General features: G+C 38.4%; 1 pseudogene; it reads left to right on the forward strand.

Moving 5' to 3' along the window:
- The first annotated feature begins 362 nt into the window (after positions 1-362).
- On the forward strand, positions 363-8,642 carry LOC149152175 (cysteine-rich receptor-like protein kinase 43; annotated as a pseudogene).
- Positions 8,643-22,648: the final 14,006 nt, after the last annotated feature.

Genomic DNA, 22,648 nt, shown 5'->3' on the forward strand with positions numbered 1-22,648 from the left:
GATATGATAAATCATCACACTTACAATACATTACAATCATCATTACACTCTGATCTGTTACACCGTTGTTGAGAACACAATTTTCAAAGATATTCTTAAGAGACCTACGAATGATTGCGAGATTCCTTTTACACATCATTCAGCTTTTCCCACGAATTATATTCTCTGATGCACTTGTGACGCTTTCATTGTATAGTTAACGAGCAAGGCGAGGGACAGACTACAGTCATTGAGGATCGACAAATTCTTCATGAGCAAGGCGAGGGACAGACTACAGTCATTGAGGATCGACAAATTCTTCATGAGCAAGTCGAGGAAGACGCGCTAGAAAGTGAGGATCGACAAAAATATTGACGTTTAAGATGGAAACATTGATAGCTGCTACACAAAATTTTCATGATGATAACAAGGTGGGACAGGGAAGATTTGGCCCCGTATATAAGGTAACATAGTCTAATAAAGCCTTTACCCGATTTTCGAAACTTAAATTATAGTAATAGGCATGCTCTCTGAAAATAAATATGTAGTAGAGAGGCCATTAAGCTTAAATACTTCCCAAAATCTTCAAATGGATCTTTTGCCTATTATCTCAGGGAATCACTCATGATGGAAAATAAATAGCAGTGAAGAAGCTGTCCTTAAATTCTAAGCAAGGGAAAAAAGAATTTCTGACTGAAGTCAAGCTCGTCGCCAAAATTCAGCATCGAAATCTCGTGAAGCTACTCGGCTGTTGTGCAGAGGGATCAGAAAGGTTGCTGGTCTATGAGTACCTACCGAATAAAATCCTATTCGGTGAGTCACCTCGGTCCTCCATTAGCCGTGATAAAGTCCCATTGGGTGAGTTACTTCCATTTTGTGATGTGCGTAGATAAGAGTATTCATGTTTCAAGAAGCTTAATACGGTCATGACAATTAAAAGAAAGGTGTTTGCAATGAATGCAGATCCAATCGAACGCAGCCAGCTTGATTGGCAGAAGCGTTACAACATCATACTGGGAGTGGTTCGTGGGCTTTTTTATCTTCGCGAGGATTCTCAACCACGGACTATTCATCGGGATATTAAAGGCAACAATATTTTATTGGACGAGAATCTGAATCCTAAGATAGCAGATTTCGGCTTGGCAAAATTAATTCAAGATGAGAGTTACGTCAGCACCTTGTCAAAAGTGGCTGGAACTCTGCAAGATTTCAAGAAACTCATCTTTACAGTCAAAAGCTGTTAACAATTAAGGATACATATCTTTTAGTCTACATGATGATTTCATTTCAAGAGAATTGAAAATATTATAATTGTACTTTACATCATCCTTGTTTTGTGGAATCTACAATCTCGGACGTTAAGTTTTAATTTCGCAGTCCAATTTACTCTGCGAAATCTCACTTCATCATTACCCAGTTCCTAAATTTTGCGTGATTATATAATAGTATATGGATATACAGTGCGTATATGGCACCAGAGTATGCTATGCATGGCCAGTTATCGGTGAAGGCTGATGTCTATAGTTTTGGCGTCCTTTTCATGGAACTCGTGACAGGAAGGAAGAACGTGGACAATAGTTTGTCCCCTGAAATGGAGATTTTGTTAGGATGGGTTAGACATTGTTTCTCTTATATTTTCAACTGAGCATATTTACGATATGTATAGTTCGCGTAATAGAGATAGAGATCTCACTGCCGATCTATTTCGATATGAATTCAGTATATAGACTTCAGTCCATCATGTGTTTATCTAATCAAAATGACCACCTATTGGGATTATGCAGGCATGGAGATCATACGAAGCAGGAAATAGCGTTGAGATTATGGATCGAGTAGCAAAAATTGAGAGTTGCGATGAGGAGCAAGCGTTGAGATGCATACAGGTTGGTCTTTGGTGTACACAGGCAGACCATCACTTCGTCCACCCATGTCTACTGTCAGTCTGGTGCTTTCGTCTCATTCTGTGACGTTGCCGGGCTTTACTAAGCCTGTTCTCCCCAGTTCTGTTTCCCCATTTAACACGAGGAACATGATGATGGATCCTCACATCATGCCACTGCAACCACATCATCCACTTTATCTCTGGCTGCATCTAACCATTGAATTGGCCCTTAGGTAATATTAAGTCGTTAATACGATGGCTTTTCATGCAGTTACGGTGAATGACAAATGATGTCTGTTCATGTTCGTACAGTTTCTTGTTTCCTACGTAGAGATAGGGCTGCAGATTCAAATATAGAAGAATAGTGGTATGATCTCCACTTTGATGAAGTGGTGACATATAGAAGGATAGTAGTATGATCTCCACTTTGATGAAGTGGTGAAATATGTAATCCAATAATTTCTTTCCAAAAACGCTAAGGATATGATATTTACTGTTCTATAGATGATTTAATATTTCATCCCTTTAATCACGAGAAAATTCCATTTGAGTCATCGTATCTCAAATTTATATAGATTTTTTTATTGGACGGAAGTTTACATATATGGTAATTTTAGTTAGTTTAAAGTATATTTGAACGACTATGATACATTAATTTGTCTTTGGTTTTGAAAATATAAAATTTTAATGAGCATGAATGTTCTTTTTAATTATTTTATCTTATAATTTGTTTTCATATTTACTTTCTTTTTTTTAAATAACTAAGCTGATAGTAGTGGTATATATTGGAATTATTTCAAAGCAATTTTAATTCTTTTATTAAATAGATGGTTAAGATTTTATGTTGACTGAGATTTCACCTAGATCATCAGTATTAAATAGATGGTTAAGATTTTATGTTGACTGAGATTTCACCTAGATCATCAGTTTTGTCGTTACTATTTTATTTAATAATTTTTACTGAAGGAATTGGCCTGGAGGAATTTTTATTTTCTATTAAATAGATGATTGAGATTTTTAATTTAGGTTGATAAAATATTCTTCGTCTTATATCGGCATCAAGATGAACTATTTTGGCATTACAGTTTTATTTAATAATTTTCTAATTAATAAATTGGGCTCTCCATTCCTTTTCCTCTGCGTGTATGTCGTGATGGATAGTCATGGAGGGTGCCCTGCAATCGATGGTCGATCGTTCGCCAGTGTTTCAATTACATCGGACAGTCGACTGCAATAACCTTTTCAAACAATATCGAAATAACCTTTTGAAAAGCGGATTAGGATTGCAATACAGAGCTCTGCATTGGCATGAACAATGGTATCGAGAGAATAACCAGAGAGGAATAGGCATTTGAATATTTTTGTTCAAGGTAACGTTTCTATGCTTCATCGCAGGTGCACTAAACTATTTTGAGAGATTGATTGAGCATATACCTGTGGTAGATGTCGGAAACCATTATTTAATCCAGTGTGGAATCTATCTTTGAATAAGTTGATTATGCATAGATATTTATGGTTTAGCAATTCAGTTAAACCTCATAATTTATTTTTCTTCCTATTTAGATTTAAAGGAATCACTAGACTAATCTAAATAGGAATCACTAAACTATTAGTGTCACGCCCCCAAGCCTACGGTGGTCTTTCAACCGTGCCGGCGAGGTGCGGCACCACCGAACACTTTCTTTTCACCAATACTCGTGCACATGGACTACGCCTAATTCACTTGTCCTTACTTAGTTTGTGTTTCACAACCAAGTAAAATGCATTTATCCTTTATACTTAATGAAGCCCATACTCATTCATTATCCATATGCAATTAACCAAGAACATCAACAATTGCAAACAAGTATAAAGGGAGGGGCAACTCCCGAACAGTCTACCCAACAATAATATATTATAACAGTTCTTCAATAATACATCATCAAGTATACTTGGCAAAACTCCAAGTCTATACTTAGAATAATTTACAACCAAGGCATAGACAGCCTTACAATACATGTGCCAACCTCTTACGGTAGGAGGGTGCTCACCCGAGACACCAAGAACTCCTCCTTTAAGTTCTGCACAAATCTACCTCAAAACCGTACCTCAACACCTACACTTGACTCCCAGTAAAACTGCGCACTTCTACTGTAGAGCGCATGAGTTATGCGCACTCTACCTTAATTCTGCACCTTCCTTTTACCTCTGTCCAATGCGTAGAAGAGAGAGATGTGAAGTTCGTTGTTCCAAATGAGCTCTGCGTCCTCTTATATATACGCATGCCTGCTCAAATGTTAAGGGGTGTCCAGCCTTAAGGCCGACCCCATAAACCATGTTATAATGCCCACATAACATCAATGTGTAAGTCGGCTTTGCTTCATCGTGCAAGCCTCTTAACCAAGGTATAAACCCTTCGCTCTTCTTTCATTTTCGCACTAAGTATTATGTGCTTTCATGTATCGTCGCATTAGGTTCGTCGCACAAGTGTGAAGGTTCGTCGCACAAGAGCGCCCGCCCGTCGCACGTCCGCCCGCTCGTCGCACTAAGGCGCGCCCGCCCGTCGCACGTCCGCCCGCTCGTCGCACTAAGGCGCGCCCGCCCGTCGCACGTCCGCCCGCTCGTCGCACCAAGGAGCGCCCGCCCGTCGCGTTAACCGCCCGCTCGTCGCACCCGTGTGCACCCGCCGTGCCACGCGCCCGTCGCTCGCCTGCCCGAGTTGCGAAGGCCTTACATCCTCCTCCACCTGAAATCGTTGTCGTCCTCGACAACATACCATCCCGGTAGCTCTCCACCAAGATCATCAACAACCATGATGTCAACTCCTCCACATAAGGCAAACATCCCTGCAACATATGTAGAATCCCATCTCCATCATGCTCCACCTTAGCAACCAACTGTCACCAAGATACTCCATACTAATGTATGTCATATATCAGATGCCCATGATCATTGACCACCCTGTCACAATCTCCCCATGCTGCTCTCCATCATGGAAGGTTGATCCCTCCAACTCAAGCTACATGTCCACCGCAACAATGTGTCAACTCCATCATATCATCATCACCATGTGCAAACTGCCCATGTTATGCCAATAAGTGTTAACACACGTCAATCATGTGTCAACATCTCATCTCAACAATATATCAGTAGTCATCTTGATCCATCATCATGTGAACCTCTGTCATGATACTCCAACATAATGCCAACACATCTCTGTACACTTCGCGACCCCATGTTTGAACTAGTTGGGTAGCTAATCCAACCATCACGCTCAATCCATGAGAGTGAACATCCTCATGTCCTCATCAACTGTTCCTCAAACATCTGCCACATCCTCGACTCATCAAGAATCTACAATCCATGCTCAGGTCCATGGAAACTCCATCCATCTGCAACATGCCATGATGCTTGATTCCAAGCCATCCCTGCACCATCAATCATACCTGCTCAAACATGTTTAAGGACTCACTGCCATGAGCAGCTAACAATGAGCCCCATCTTCTCTTTTCTTCTAAGAAGATGTAGAGGGAGTAGAGCCTGAAGGCTCTCCCTCACTAATCAACTCAATCCATCTATCAGGATCCTCAATCTTCATCCTTTGTAGATATGCTTCTCGGTCTTCCTTCTGGACATCCGGTCTCACATACACCTCATCAACTTCATCATCGTCCTCCACCAGCTCTAGCCTTCTTGACAAATCCAAGATGCTATCTGAAAGTGATCTAATGACCAATGACTGCTCCACAAGCTTTGCCTCAACAGTGGACAACCGCTTGTTCACATTTTCCTTATCCTCCATTTGCATCCCTCCTAATTTATGATCAGGTTTTGTCACACCAATGGTTGGAACACCAATGGGTACATCTTCCCTTCCATCATAAATGTAGAGTTTCCTCAAATGTGGTACAACCATAGCCTCAAATTGTTTCATGAATTCCATCCCCAATACAGCTTCATAGTCATCAATCCGCATTATAGTGAAGTCCACCTTCCCGATCCATTCACCAAGTGTAGTGTCCACCTTCTCAGCTATACCAAGAATCCCCATAGAAGGAGAATTTACTGTCTTCATTTGTGCCTTTACCGGTACAAACTTCAGCCCAATCCTTCTCGCAGTATCTTCACTCATGAAGTTGTGTGAAGCCCCACTATCCACCATAGTGAGTACATCAGCACCTCCAATCTTCATCTGAACATACTCCAATCTGTTCCTTGCAGGATCTCTCCTAGAGACCACTTTCGTAGTAGCAGAAGCACCAAGTATTTGCATCATCCCCACATAAGCACCTTCATGCTTTCCATCAGATTGTGCAATAGCAGCCACCTTTGGTTTAGAAGGACAATTCTTCACCGTATGTGGACCAGCACAAATCCAACACTTCAAAGGTTTCTTTGCCTTCGAACTATCATCTGATTTCGAAGCATCTTCCTTCTTCTTCTCTTTTGGTTTCTCAAACTTCTTCTTCTTGTCATGAGAAGTTTCATCATAATGTTCCACCAACCTGTCAACAGCAGCAAAAGCTTCTTCAAGTGTCCTAATCTTCTACCTCTTCACTTCATTGCGTGCCCAAGGCTTCAACCCAATAATGAAGTTGAACACCTTGTCCCTCTCCGCCATGTCAGGAAGTTCCAGAGCTGCACTTGCAAACTCCCGTTGATATGCTTGTAGGCTTCCAGTTTGTTTTATGTACTTAGTCTTCGTCCTTGCTTCCCATGTTTCATCCTGAGGACTAAAATGAGTCTGCAAAGCCTTCTTCATGTCATCCCACGAAGTAATGTCATCAGCACTACCATTGGCAATCTGATCTAACCTCCTTCGCCACCACATCTTAGCATCCTTTGTTAAGAACTGAGCAGCTACCTTGACCTTTGTCTCATCATCAGATAGACCCAACCGTTCCAAGTATTGCTCCATGTCCCATAGAAAGTTTCCAAGAGTCTTTGCATTCCTTGTACCATCATAAGATTCCGGTTCCTTGACCTTCATATGAGGTACTCCTCCACCTGAGTTGTGCCTCACTGCTTTCTTCAACACCGCTATCTCATCATTGGCTGTGTCAAGAGTTTTCCTCAAGTTCACGATCTCTGCAAGACCTTGATCCCTTGATTCTTCAACCTCTTTGACCCTTACTTCAAGTTGTGTACACATAAGATCAATGTACTCATACTGTGCTCGGAGTTCATCATGTTGTACTCGGAGTTCTTCAAGCTCTTCCTTAGTCTTCAAATTGGTCTCTTGCTCTTTAGCAAGCAAGTCCATCTTCTTATCCCAAGAAGTCTCCAAAGCCTCCATCTTTTCAATCACCTTTTCAATGAACCCAAGAGTAGTATCCTTCATCATATGACTAGACCCAACCTGAGATTCAGTTGCCATCTCTAACAACTTCTTGCTCTTTTGCAATCTAGTTTCGACCATTCAACAGCTTCACCAAGTCACCTGCAATTAGAACCAACCCTTGTTCCACTTCGTGTGAAACGGTTTCCTTCACCTGCAAGCACCTATCAAATTCCCAAGTGTGTGAGTACACTTGCTTCAAACCTTCACGAGCAAACCTTGCTCTGATACCACCTTCACTTCGGTGAAGGTGTGTAGCAGCTACAAACTTCAATACTCGGATCAGCTGCTCTGATACCAACTGTCACGCCCCCAAGCCTACGGTGGTCTTTCAACCGTGCCAGCGAGGTGCGGCACCACCAAACACTTTCTTTTCACCAATACTCGTGCACATGGACTACGCCTAATTCACTTGTCCTTACTTAGTTTGTGTTTCGCAACCAAGTAAAATGAATTTATCCTTTATACTTAATGAAGCCCATACTCATTCATTATCCATATGCAATTAACCAAGAACATCAACAATTGCAAACAAGTATAAAGGGAGGGGAAACTCCCGAACAGTCTGCCCAACAATAATATATTATAACAATTCTTCAATAATACATCATCAAGTATACTTGGCAAAACTCCAAGTCTATACTTAGAATAATTTACAACCAAGGCATAGACAGCCTTTAAAATACATGTGCCAACCTCTTACGGTAGGAGGGTGCTCACCCGAGACACCAAGAACTCCTCCTTTAAGTTCTGCACAAATCTACCTCAAAACCGTACCTCAACACCTACACTTGACTCTCGGTAAAACTGCGCACTTCTACTGTAGAGCACATGAGTTATGCGCACTCTACCTTAATTCTGTGCCTTCCTTTTACCCCTGTCCAATGCGTAGAAGAGAGAGATGCGAAGTTCGTTGTTCCAAATGAGCTCTGCGTCCTCTTATCTATACGCATGCCTGCTCAAATGTTAAGGGGTGTCTAGCCTTAAGGCAGACCCCATAAACCATGTTATAATGCCCACATAACATCAATGTGTAAGTCGACTTTGCTTCATCGTGCAAGCCTCTTAATCAAGGTATAAACCCTTCGATCTTCTTTCATTTTCGCACTAAGTATTATGTGCTTTCATGTATCGTCGCATTAGGTTCGTCGCACAAGTGTGAAGGTTCGTCGCACAAGGGAGCGCCAGCTCGTCGCACGTCCGCCCGCTTGTCGCACTAAGGCGCGCCTGCCCGTCGCACGTCCGCCCGCTCGTCGCACTAAGGCGCGCCCGCCCGTCGCACGTCCGCCCGCTCGTCGCACCAAGGAGCGCCCGCCCGTCGCATTAACCGCCCGCTCGTCGCACCCGTGTGCGCCCGCCGTGCCGCGCGCCCATCGCTCGCCTGCCCGAGTTGCGAAGGCCTTACAATTAGGGTTCCAAGGAATTTCTGCCATAGTCAAAATCGAAGCAGCAGTTAATCGTTAAGAAACTAGCTTATATGGGTTATTGCATTTGTAGGCATTTTTGGAAGGATCAGAAACATGTGGATGTAGATTATATTGGCAGACAATGCATTTTACTCTACTAATAAGATTCTGGCGGATATATAGTCTAAAAGATTTTATTTTATCAGGGTCATTGATTTGCATGTGTGCGCTAATCAGAATGCAACATATCCAGAAAGGTAATTCTATTTCTTTGCTTATGACCTTCGCAATATTTTATTGCTCGAATATTTAATCTAATCTAGGAAGATGTAACTATTTTATGAGTTTGCAACATTCTTGTAAAACAATATTGGAATGGAAAAAATTAAAGCCAAATATGCCATGGCTTGTCGATGTTGTTATGTGTGCGCTGCTTTTGATTTGCTTCGTATCGTCAAACATTATAGAGTTAAATATGATTTGCTTCGTATCGTCACACATTATGTTGTTGTGTGTGCGTTTTTCTTTGAAATAACTCCACTTTGCGCCACCCTGTATTGCATTGGACCGTTGATGTTAGACGATTGAAAATATTTTCACTATGGATCATCATAAATGATTATCATAAATGCTACAGTAGAAATTACCATAGTTTGTTACCGTAACGATCACGAATTTTCTTTGTAACTGAAGCTTCTAGTAGTAAGGTGTGTTCAAACCATTCTTAAGAGTCTTTCTTTCCTGGGTTTTCTCAAATTCAATTTTCTTATTTTCTTATTTCTGGATTTACGGCAAGCATCAGAAGAGTGGTAATTTGGTGTTGGTGCTTCCTGGCAGAATTTTGCATCGGGACTGAGCAGAAAATTCCAGCCATGTTTGCCAAGGATGTGGGACCGAGCAGAAAAATCTATCCATGTCCGCCAAGGATGTGGGACTCACAATGATTGCAGCCGCCATTTCCAATGGTGGGAAAAGTTGCCCTTCAGGAGATGTCTGCAGGTTTTGTTGGCGTTGCTCTTTATAGGAGATAGCACCACCTATAAATCCACTGCCCCTATGAAGAGGGCCAGCAATGGCAATCGATAGAGAAATCTTTCAAGGGTATGTGTCTTCAGCAGTAGTTGTGACCACGGAGTGCAATTCTCATCTATTCTTTTATATGTTGTGAATAATAATTTCAACCACCACAATAAATAGCTTGACAGCCGCCATACTTGTGAGATGTATTTTTGTAGGTTGCTTTTTTGTTTGAAGATGGAAGGACTGAAGCCAAGCAGTGAATGTACTTTGGTAAATAGATATGGGCAAGCATTCATTCAACCAGTATTGCCCACACTCCAGAAACACGAAACACCTGCAATTCTGATCACGCTCAACAACGACATCATATTAATTATTTTTACTCTGCCATGAATTAAATGTAAAATTGTATGTTGAGTTAAATATGAATGTAAAATTCATTTTGAGAGGTTAGAGAGTAAGAGAGTTAGAAAGAAAAAGAGAGCAAGTCTCTGAGGAGAAAATGGTGGAGAAATTTTTGGTGGGTGAGTGAAAACAAGTTTTACTGTGTGTTATTCCACATGAATGTAAATCTATGTAAACCTTGTTTTACTTGGTGAATGAGCTGTAGCCTCATATGAATGTATTCCTCATGTATTAGAAGTTAATCCTAAATTTTATTGTTGCTCCAAACTTACTCTATTTTATTGTGTCTTTTTTCCGTGAGTAAATACTGTGATTTTAATGTAATAGCTCTGCAAAATCCAGGTCCGCAAAATCACCTTGGCGAATGTCATAGACCTCCGCATCTCCGTGAAAAGAGCTTAGCGAAATATTTTTACTCTGCCTCTCCGCCTAAATTTTTCTTCAATTTTTCTAACATGGTATTAGAGGACGTTAAATATTGTTAGTGTAAAAACAAGTTTTTTTTACTAGTAGTAAAAATTGTTTTGAGGGCAGATTGTTTTTAACATATTTTCATAGAAAGTTTTTTTTTACACTAAAAAATGGCAACATCAAATTTTTCTTCAATTTTTCTAACATGGTATTAGAGGAGGTTAAATATTGTTAGTGTAAAAACAAGTGTTTTTACTAGTAGTAAAAATTGTTTTGAGGGCAGATTGTTTTTAGCGTATTTTCATAGAAATTTTTCTTTTACGCTAAAAAATGGCAACATTAAGCAAAAGCTTGACTAATACTCAAATACCTCAGTTTAATGACAAAAATTATGATTATTGGGCTATTACAATGAAGGCCATGTTTTCTTCTCAAGATATTTGGGATTTGGTGGAGAATGGTTTTCAAGAACCAGCGGATGCAGTGGCATATAATGTCTTATCTCAACAAGAAAGAGATTTGTTAAGGGACAACAAAAAGGATCCAAAAGCCCTGTTCTATATTTTTCAAGTAGTTCATGAAAGTATTTTCCCAAGCGATGTCCAAGCAAGCATGGGACACCCTCGAGACAGCCTACTAAGGCATAGCAAGTCAAAACAATAAAGCTGAAAATGTTGAGGAGAGATTTTGAAACACTTTGTATGAAAGATTCTGAGAATAATGACTCTTTTTTTACACATGTAAGTGGGTTGGTTACTCAAATCAGGTCTCATGGTGAGACACTTGAGGAAAGAAGAATAGTTGAGAAAGTTTGAGAAGTTAGCCAGCAAGGTTTGAGGCCATTATTGTGGCCACAGAAGAGACAAAGGATCTCTTGCAGTTCTCAGTGGATGAGATTAATGCATCATTGATTTTTCATGAACATAGACTGAATAGAGCAACAAGCTCCTCACTGGAGCATGCCTTCAAGACACAAGTATCATTTGGTCAAGGTCGAGGCAGAGGAAGATCATATGCTAGAAGAAGAGGAAAAAGCCCACACAAATGTGGAAGAAGCAGCCCTTCAAGCTCAAATGGAAGAGGCAACAATCAAAATCCAAGTCAAGGCCCTGGCCAATATCAAGAACAAGGTCAGAGGTATGATAAATCTCAAGTCCAATGTCGTTACTGTAATAAGTATGGTCATTATGCAAATGAATGTAGAAAGAAGCAATATGACACTAGTAACAACCAAGTGTAAATTTCACAAGAGAAAATCAGAAGCATGATAGCATGTTTTTATCTTGTGCAGTTGAGTGCACAGAGGCCTAGTAGTCCGCAGCTGAGTGCGTGGACCCTTGCAGCTGAGTACACAGGGCGAGTCGAGTTTGTAACCTTTGGAGAAGTAATAAAGAGAAGTTTTACATCATTTCTGTGTATCTTTTTTTTTATTTTGTGCATTGCAGCACAAGAAAAACAAAGTGATATATGGTATCTAGATTCAGGTTGTAGCAACCACATGTCAGGAAACATAGAAATGTTTTCAAATCTAGATGAAAATGTGAAATCTGAAGTGACATTAGGGACTAATAGCAAAGTCTCTGTCATGGGAAAAGGAAGAGTTAATATCCTATCAAATAAGAGGGAGAAGAAGTACATCTCAAATGTTTACTTTGTCCTCGGTCTGAAGTATAACCTCATAAGCATTGGACAACTCATGCAAAAGGGCTACAATGTCTTCTTAAAAAATGATGTGTGCACAATTTTGGATAAGCCTCCAAGCAAACAACTGATTGCAAAAGTTCAGATGACAAACAATAGAATGTTTTCCTTAAAATTAAAATTAGATTTGCAGAAAGAAGGTGCACAAGCACAACTCTCAATGAATTTACAAGAGAATGGAAAAAGAGAGACTGTTGTTACACAAGTAAACTTTCAAGCAGAGGTCAAAGATAAAAATTCGTTATGGCATTTGAGATTTGGACATCTCAACTTTGGAGGTTTGAATTTTCTGGATAGGAAAGGCATTTGGTGAAGGGTTTACCACTCATAGAAAAACTAGACAACATATGTGAAGGATGTATCTTGGGCAAGCAACATAGAGAGACATTTCCAACAGGAAATTCAGTAAGGGCAAAGGCACTTTTGGAGATTGTCCACTCAAATTTATGTGGAACAATGCAGACACCATCAATTGGTGGCAGCCACTATGTATTGACCTTCATAGATGACTACACAAGGAAGACATGGTTCTTCCTCCTAAAACAGAAAAATGAAGTGTTTGAGCACTTTCACCAATACAAGGCTCTTGTTGAAAAGCAAAGTGGACACTACATCAAAGTCCTCAAGACTGACAGAGGTGGAGAATACATCTGAAATGATTTCCTTCATTTTTGTAGGGAGCATGGAATTCACAAGCAATTTACAACAAGGTATACACTTTAGCAAAATGGTGTGGCAGAAAGGATGAATAGGACCATTATGGATATGGCAAGGAGTATGTTGAAGGCAAAGCATTTTTCAAATGACTATTGGGCTGAAGTTGTCGCATGTGCAGCATATCTTAAATAGATGTCCAACCAAAAGCGTCCAGAACATAGTTCCTGAAGAGGCATGGAGTGGAAGAAAGCATAGTGTCACTCACATGAGAGTTTTTGGATGTGTGGCTTATGCACATGTCCTGGATGAATTGAGGAAGAAGTTGGACAACAAGGAGGAGAAATGCATATTTGTTGGATACAGTGATGAATCCAAGGCATACAAGCTCTACAATTCATCAACCAAGAAGGTCATTTTCAGCAGAGATGTGTTGTTCATAGAAGAGGAAGCATGGGATGGAAGTTTAGAAAAGACGATCAATGTCAAAGCATGCATACCACATGAGGACAAAGAGGAATTAACAGCAACAAGTAATTCCTCAATAGTGACTCCCTCTACTCCTATTCAAGCGCAACAAAGCAGGTAGCAAGCAACACCATCAACAAATAATAGGATAGTTTCGCGCAGCCAAGCAAGTGCTTCTCCAAGCACACCGTGAAGCGCAACACCAAGTGACATGTCAAGCCTATCTTCAGCAAGCACAAGAAGGCCAAAATTCAGAAATTTAAATGAAATTTATGAGCAAGATGAAGTTGATAGTATTGTAGGTCTGAATTCCTTATTTGCATTATTTTTTCATGTAGATGACTCAATTCATTTTGAGGATGTAGTCAAAGAAGGAAAATGGGTTGCAGAAATGGAGAAAGAAATATAAGCAATAGAAAGGAATGACACATGGGAGTTAGTGAGCCTTCCGAAAGGAAATCATGTCATTGGAGTAAATTGGGTCTATAAGAGCAAAAGTAACATTGAGGGAAATATTGAAAGGCACAAAGCAAGACTAGTTGTCAAAAGATACAAGCAGCAGCGTGGAAGAGATTACGCAGAGACATTCTCTCCAATCGCGTGGATGGAGACAATGCACACAGTTGTGGTGATTTCTACGCAACATAAATGGAGAGTGTATCAAATGGATGTAAAATCAGCATTCTTGAATGGAGTGCTGAAAGAGGAAGTGTATGTCGCACAACCACCTAGTTATGAGATTGAAGGCAAAGAATACAAAGTATATCGGTTGAGAAAAGCTCTTTATGGGTTGAAGCAAGCACTACACACATAGTACAGTAGGATAGATGCTTACTTGTTGGACAATGGTTTCGACAAATGTGATGGTGAGCCTACTCTCTACATCAAAGAGAGCAAAGGTAGGATTCTCATTGTCACCTTATATGTAGATGATTTGATTTTTATAGGCACTAATGATTTCGTCATCGTTGATTTCAAACAAGTCATGAAGAGTGAATTTGAAATGACTCACTTGGGATTGTTAAGATATTTTTTGGGCATAGAAAATGAAATTTTTATCTCTCAAGCAAAGTATGTGGCAGAAATTTTGGAGAGGTTTAAAATGAAGAACAACAAGTCCACACCAACTCCAGCTGTCATAGGGTTGAAGTTGAAAAAAGAAGATTGCAGCAGCAATGCCAATCCGACATTATACAAAAACATGATAGGTAGCTTGATGTATTTGACCACCACTAGGTCGGATATAATGTATGCAGTAAGTTTGGTGTCAAGGTTCATGGAGATACCCAAGGAGACACATTGGCAAGCATCGAAAAGGATTGTAAGGCATGTCAATGGGACAAAATAGTATGGCATTTTATACACAGCAACAAGTGATTTCAGGTTGGTTGGTTACACTGACAATGATTGGGTAGGCAGTGTCGATGATAGAAAGAGCATGTCAGGATATGTTTTTCATTTGGGTTTCAGAGCCATTTCAGGGCCTCTCAGAAGCAGCCAATAATGTCACAGTCAATAGCAGAGGCTGAATATGTCATAGCAACAACAACAGCGTGTCAGGCAGTTTGGACGAGAAGGATGTTGAGGGATCTTCATCATGACCAAGAGGGAGCGACAACTATTTTCTGCGACAACACCTCAACAATTGCATTATCAAAGAATTATGTGTTCCACAAGAGGACCAAGCATATTGATGCTAAATATCATTTTATTAGAGAGATGATTAACAATGATGAAATTGTGTTGCAGCACTGCAGGTCACAGGAACAATTTGCTGACATCTTCACAAAGCCATTGACATGTGAAAGTTTTGTTTATCTAAGAAGCTATTTGGGAATTGTCAATGGCGGAAATTGTGATTAAGGGGGAGTGTTGAAAATAATAATTCCAACCACCGCAATAAACAGCCTGACAGCAGCAATACTTGTCAGACGTATTTTTGCAGGTTGGGTCTCTGTTTGAATATGGAAGGACTGAAGCTAGGCACAAACCATTCCAAAATGTAGCAAGGAATTTAAAGTAGTTAATGTACTTTGGTAAATAGATATGGGAAAGCATTCATCCAGCGACTATTGCCCACACTCCAGAAACCCTTGCGCGATTCTAATCACACTCAATAACAACGTCATATTAATTATTTTTTCTCTGTCATGAATTAAATGTAAAATTGTATGTGGAGTTAATATGAATGTAAAATTCATTTTGACGGTTAGAGAGTAAGAGAGTTGGAGAGAAAAAGAGTGCAAGTCTCTGAGGAGAAAATGGTGGAACAATTTTTGGTGGGCGCGTGTGTTATTCGGCATGAGTGTAAATATATGTAAACCTTGGTTTACTAGGTAAATGAATGGCAGTCTCTAATGAATGTATTTCTCATGTATTAGAAGTTAATCTTAAGTTTTATTGTTGCTCCAAACTCACTATATTTTATTGTCTCTTTTTGTCGTGAGTGAACAATGTGATTTTTAATTCTATGTAATAGCTCCACAAAATCCAGGTTCACTAAATCACCTTCGCGAATGTCATAGACCTTCGCACCTCCGCACCTCCACGAAATTACCTCTGCACATCCACGAAAAGCACTGCGCGAAAGTAGTTTCGCGAAATATTTTTACTCTGCCTCTCTGCGTAAACTTTTCTTCAATTTTTCTAACATTATAGCCAAGAGTATGATTACCATTGTCCTCCTACGCAAGTTACATTAAGAATTGTATTGTTTGGTGTGAGAAAGGGTCACTCACATCTTTTGTTAACAAGTGTCTTAGTCTTTTGAACATTTTTTGGGGAGAAATTACAATAACAATAGGCGCAATCTTGAACAATGTGTGAACTTTTGATTTCAACAATAGCCTTCAGTATTCCAGTCATTTCAAATTTACCCGACACTAAGAGAAGTATGGGCAATCGGAAAGCCCCTCACACCCCATTCCAAAAGAACTCTAGACAATCCGAATACCCCTTATACTGCTACGGTCTATTTTTTTGTGTTGGAAAAATGGATATATCGGGATTCGGGAGCCACACATTAGTTAACAGCACCGGAAGAAGATGATTCTCCATCAAATCATCTTTAGAGTGCTGGACAATGGGAGAAAGATGCCAGAGCTTCGACTTCGATATATAGAGCTGACATGCCGCTCGATGATACAAGGGCAGAAGATCGAGAAGCAGCTATTGATTTATTTCTGCACAATCGCTTCGCACTGTTTCAATTTATAAATTACATAGGTTTCGTGCTGCGGCCTCGTTCTTTATGGTATTACATATACTCACAATAATCTGACTTGTTTTTTTTGTCAGGTTTAGTATGTGCTAACCAACGCAAGAAAGCAAAAGGTGATTATGTTGTTGACAGAAGATAGAGGGCACATGCCCTTACTTTCAGAAAATCTGCAATTGAGGGATATTTGTCCTCTATTCTTCTACCAGCCCATCACATTTCACCTTCACATCTGAATTGTTATTTCAATTACTAACATTTCACCTTCATATCTAAATTGTTATTTTCACATACAATTACTGTCATTTGCTTTGATCTCTCAGTCACTCCATATAGTAGACAACGATAGCCATGGATCTATGTTGTCTCGTTTTTACCTTCATATCTGAATTGTTATTTTCACATACAATTACTATCATTTGCTTTGAGCTCTTAATCACTCCATACATATTTATCCTCTATTCTTCTGCTAGCCCATCACATTTTACCTTCACATCTGAATTGTTATTTCAATTACTGACATTTCAACTTCATATCTAAATTGTTATTTTCACATACAATTACTGTCATTTGCTTTGAGCTCTCAGTCACTCCATAGAGTAGACAACGATAGACATGGATCTATGTTGTCTCATTTTCACCTTCATATCTGAATTGTTATTTTCACATACAATTACTATCATTTGCTTTGAGCTCTCAATCACTCCATACATATTTATCCTCTATTCTTCTGCTAGCCCATCACATTTGACCTAAATAAATCTAAATTGTTATTTCAATCACTAACATTTCACCTTCATATCCAAATTGTTATTTTCACATACAATAACTGTTATTTGCTTTGAGCTCTCGGTCACTCCATATAGTAGACAACGATAGCCATGGATATATGTTGTCTCATTTTCACCTTCATATATAAATTGTTATTTTCACATACAATTACTATCATTTGCTTTGAGCTCTCAATCACTCCATACAGTAGACAATAGTCTCATTTCTCTTAGCGGTCTCTAACACTATCTAATTGGTTGCATGTTCCTGTTATAAAACATCATTGTTCTTTATGTCATGTTTACAATATTATCTTAGCACATAGTATCGTTGCATGTACCTGATATTAAATTATTCTTCTTTATGTCATGTTTACACTATTATCTTACCACATAGTATCGTTTTTGTTTTATAGCGATGCTTTTTGAATTATAGTTTATAAAATATAAATAATTTTAAAAACATATTACTATCATTTGATTTGAGCTCTCAATCACTCCATACAGTAGACAACGGTAGCCATGGATCTATCTTGTCTCATTTCTCTTAGCAGTCTCTAACACTATCTAATTGGTTGCATGTTCTTGATATAAAATTGTTGTTCTTTATGTCATGTTTACACTATTATCTTAGCACATAGTATCGTTGCATGTTCCGGATATTAAATTATTCTTCTTTATGCCATGTTTACACTATTATCTTAGCACATAGTATCGTTTTTGTTTTATAGCGATGTTTTTTGAATTATAGTTTATAAAATATAAATAATTTTAAAAACATATTATAAAGTTTTTGTTTTTTAAGGTAGTGAAATTGTAAAGTAAACGTGAGAAATAAATTTTGCGTTTCATTTTCCCGTTCTTTAATTTATAAAATAGATCTACTTACTAATTCTTTTTAAAAAATAATTAATTCTTTTCTAAAAAAATTGTATTTATGAAGTTTTTTTCCTTTATCTTAATGAATAATTTGGTATAAATGTGAAGTAAATGTCACAGCCTAAATAATGCATGAAATGGACCCAATTGTCAATCCACCTACTAAAAATGATATAAAGTATTTTGATTGCTTTTATTTGATAAATTAGTAAACATATAAAGTAAATATAAGTGAAATTTTTTATATTGAATCTCCAAAGTAAATAAACCCAATTGTCAATTATTGGTAATTCTTGACGTGGAAAGTATTTTGATTTCGTTTATTTGATAAATTAGTAAAAATATAAAGTAAATATAAGTGACCCATGTGCCAATTCTTGAGGTGGAAACATGAAATTGCCAATTCTTGAGGTGGAAACATGAAATAAATGCACTGAGCTAGAAAAGAATAATAACAATAAAATGAAAATTCCAATTTGATTTTGACTTGCAAAAATTATTTTAGTTTCTTTTAAATCCATGATATAAAGTATTTTGATTTCGTTTATTTGATAAATTAGTAAAAATATAAAGTAAATATAAGTGAATTTTTTTATGTTGAATCTCCAAAGTAAATAAACCTAATTGCCAATTCTTGAGGTGGAAATAATTCCTTAGCTGGAAAAGAATAATGACAATAAAATGAAAATTCCAATTTGATTTTAACATGCAAAAATTATTTTAATTTCTTTTAAATCCATGAAGTCCATCTATAAATTATTATCCATATCATTTCTATTTGTGTTTTCTCTCTATATCATGTATCACCTAAATCTCTTCTAAACATGAATAGTATAAAGAGAAAAGAGAAGTTTAGTGTTGAGGCCCTGACATGTCCTGACATTTCTACTTTTGGAAATGTAATGAATCTCTAAGTTTGGAAATGTAATGAAGACATGTCTATGGAGTGACAATCCATTTCTGTAATGGACTCTCATCCTATTTATACAACCATAGTCCATTTCCAGATTACTTGTCGTCCTATGTAGGAAGTGATAGTCTATTTGTGGCAAGCGAAGTCCGAAGTTTTGATCTGTACTCTACTCACAATCGACAATAATCTCCCCTCAATGTACCGTTGGCCACAATGGCTGGGTGGGTTCCCTCACTATAGCTTTAGCACCTCCTAATGTTGCCATTCATTATTTAGTCCCATAAAAATCTTTCATTGCTTATTTATCGATGGTGTTATAATATTGGACAACATGAACGACTTTGTCATCTACTATAGTTGTTTGCACCACTCCTCAATTGGACTGACGCTCAAAGTAATGTCAAATGCACAAGCCACGGTTCTACCTGCAGAATGTTACGGTCAGCGAGCTAAATGTGAGTGATGGATTGCTCACTTCCAGCCTGCAATTCACCGTAGTGTCGCGCAACCCCAATTACAGGATCGATGACATATATGATAGCCAGAGCACCTATGCCTTGTATATGGATCAATAGATCACGACCAAGTGCTCGTTTCCCCCTTTCTACCAGGATCCCAAGGATATCATTATCTTGGCTCCCATTTTTAAAGGCAATTCTGTTACCTTGGCTCCCATGGTTTGTGAGCACCTAAATTACGAGAGGCTGAAAGGGTCGTTGGTTAAAAGAAAATTGAAGTGGAAGTGAGGATCATGAGGGTGGTACATTTTTCATATTATTGTACTGCAGATTATCTATTATTCTTATTGTATAGACATTATAATGTTTAGTTTAGAGCATAATGTTGGGTCCCTATAATACTAGTGATTACCCCATTACTATTGTAGTTATACCCCTTATTTATATTGTTGTGCCCCTATTACCCCCATATTGTTATTTCTGTGCCCCATAGAATCTCTCTATTGTTATTTTTGTGGCTTTATATTATTATTGTTAGGTCGGCTGGATTATATTGTGACTCCCTAGACTCCTATATATAGAAAGCAGGTTTTGTCATTTGTATCATCCAATAATTGTTCATTTATGTAATGTAAAGGAGGTTCCCCCTCGAAGAGGCTGAATTCTAAGGCGTTGATATATCTTTTCTTGAGCTGGTTTCATAACATTTGGTATCAGAGCTTTGGATTCTAGGGTTTCGCTGCTCCAAACAGGTCATCGTGGAATTTTTGCTATAACTTTTTTCTGTGACGTTTCAGAAGTCGCAAAAAAACCCATTTGAGAAGAAATCAAGCTGAACCTTGGGTCCGAATTTTAGAGCTTTTAGCGCGATATTTGCGGAGATATGATCTGAGGAAGTTGGCCTTTTTGCAGACTCCTGAATTACATTCAAAACAGGTGACCTGGGGAAAATCGTCATAACGTTCTCTCTAGGGATTGGATTGAAATTTCGTAAGAAGGTACAAAAACAGGACGGACTGTAGTTTCTTGTGTGTGTGTTTCAAATTCAAAGGTTGAAACAGTGACTCGTGGCATGTCGTACAAGTTCGCTCTACTGAACCAATCTAAAAACAAGTCACTGTGGGAGATTTCACATAACTCTTCCTTGGAGAATCCAATTTGGCTCAGACTTGTGGCATTGGAAAGAGGACGCAGAAGGCTACTACAGGTAGCAATTTCAGAATTGGACGATCCAAAATTACAGAGATACATCAGATTCAATATCAGGCTTCTATAAAGTGAAAAAAGATGTGTAGTTTTTTTTAAATTTTTGTGTAAGCTTGGTTTAACGGAATTCAAAGGGCATAGTAAAGCATTATTATCGGTAACTGATGCCCCGAGGAAAGAAAATGAAAACACCTAGTAAGGAACCTAAAAGCTCTAGCATGACCAATGAAGAAGAGGAAGAAATGCTACATGATCTATCAAAATTACAAAAACAAGTGCAACAAATGTCATGCTCACAAAATCTAACAGAAGCTAAGATAAGTGGCATGGAATCTAAGATAATGGCTTGGAATCTAAGATAAAGGCCATGGAAGCTAAGATGGATGATTCGAAGACAGATTTGAAGAGAGACATGGCAGATTTGAAGATAGATATGAAGACAGACATGGAAGAATTGAAGAAGTTGCTACAAGAAAGGGTCACTAATGGTGAAAAGGTAGTAAAGCAAAACTCATGATGAGAGCAAAATAAATGTTAATCATGATTCCATAGACGCTAATGTTTTATCGAAGAATCACCATATTCCAAAAATCGATATGAGGAAGTTTGATGGCAAGGATCTCGCCACATGGATATTACAGATGGAGCAATTCTTCGATCTCAATAATGTGCAAAACGCACAAAAGGTACGTATGGCAACTGTTTATTTGGAACCAAATCAGTTTGTATGGTATCAATGGCTTTTCTCTCGTAAAAAATTTATCACTTGGGCAATTTTTACGGAAGAATTGATAGCACATTATGAAGATACAAAAAGCAACACTTTTTTTAGCCAATTGATAAGTCTCAAACAAAAGGGTTCAGTAATGGAGCACATTGAGGAGTTCCAAAAATTGAACATAAGGGTAAAAGATATTCCAGAGGAGCATAGGATTGATGTGTTCATAGGGTCTTTAAAGGATAATATCCAACATGATGTTCGCCTTTGGGAACCTAATTCATTAGAGAAGGCATTCAGGTTAGCAAGAAAAATGGAAAGCAAAATTATGGCAACCAGGAAGCATACCACTCACAACTATAAAGACAGAAGTGTTGTTGCCCCTAGTCTTCCACAACCTATAAGGTTGACACCACAAAAATTGGAATAAAAAAGAGCAAAAGGGCTTTGTTACAGTTGTGATAGAAAATACAAAAAAGGTCATAAGTGTGCTGAGAAGAAATTATTCTACATAGATTTTGAAGAGGAAGAAGAAAAGGAGCAAGAAAGGTCAAAAGAAGAAGATATACTTCAGGAACAAAGCCTAGATGAAGAAAAAATAAATCCGACCATATCTTGTAATGCATTGGCGAGAATTACCACTCCTCAAACCATCAAGATAGAAGGACAAATCAAGAAGAAAAAGGTAATAGTGTTGATTGATTCAGGAAGCACCCACAATTTTATTCATTGTAGGGTAGCAAAAGAATTGAATTGCTTCCTATATCCAGCACCAGAGTGTCAAGTGATGATTGCAAATGGAGGAACAATAAATTGCTCTAGAAAGTGCCATAATATCAAGCTATCCATGGGAGAATATGTATTGACTAGCCCAATGCTTTCCATTCCAATGGGAGGTGCGGATGTTGTACTAGGAGTCCAATGGCTACAATCCTTGGGTACAATAGCTTTTAATTTTCAAGAACTTTTCATCAAATTTTCTACGGAAGGAAAGGAAGTTGAATTAAGGGGTATTGTGGGGAAACCAGGAAAGATAATCAACTCTCATGGTATGACAAAGCTTCTAAAAAAGGAGCAAAGAGGTGTAATTGCACAATTATGCTCGCTAGATGTTTCCACATTGGAATCATCTATTTCTCCAGATCTCCAAAAAGTCCTGGACAATCATTCCAAGGTATTTGAGACTCCCAAGGGTCTCCCACCTATGCGTGATCATGATCATGCTATTCATCTGATTCCAGGAA

Source organism: Pinus tabuliformis, chromosome 9, assembly GCF_031772625.1.
Source record: "Pinus tabuliformis cultivar Carrire ecotype Pingquan chromosome 9, CPIR1, whole genome shotgun sequence".
NCBI classification, from domain to species: Eukaryota; Viridiplantae; Streptophyta; class Pinopsida; order Pinales; family Pinaceae; genus Pinus; species Pinus tabuliformis.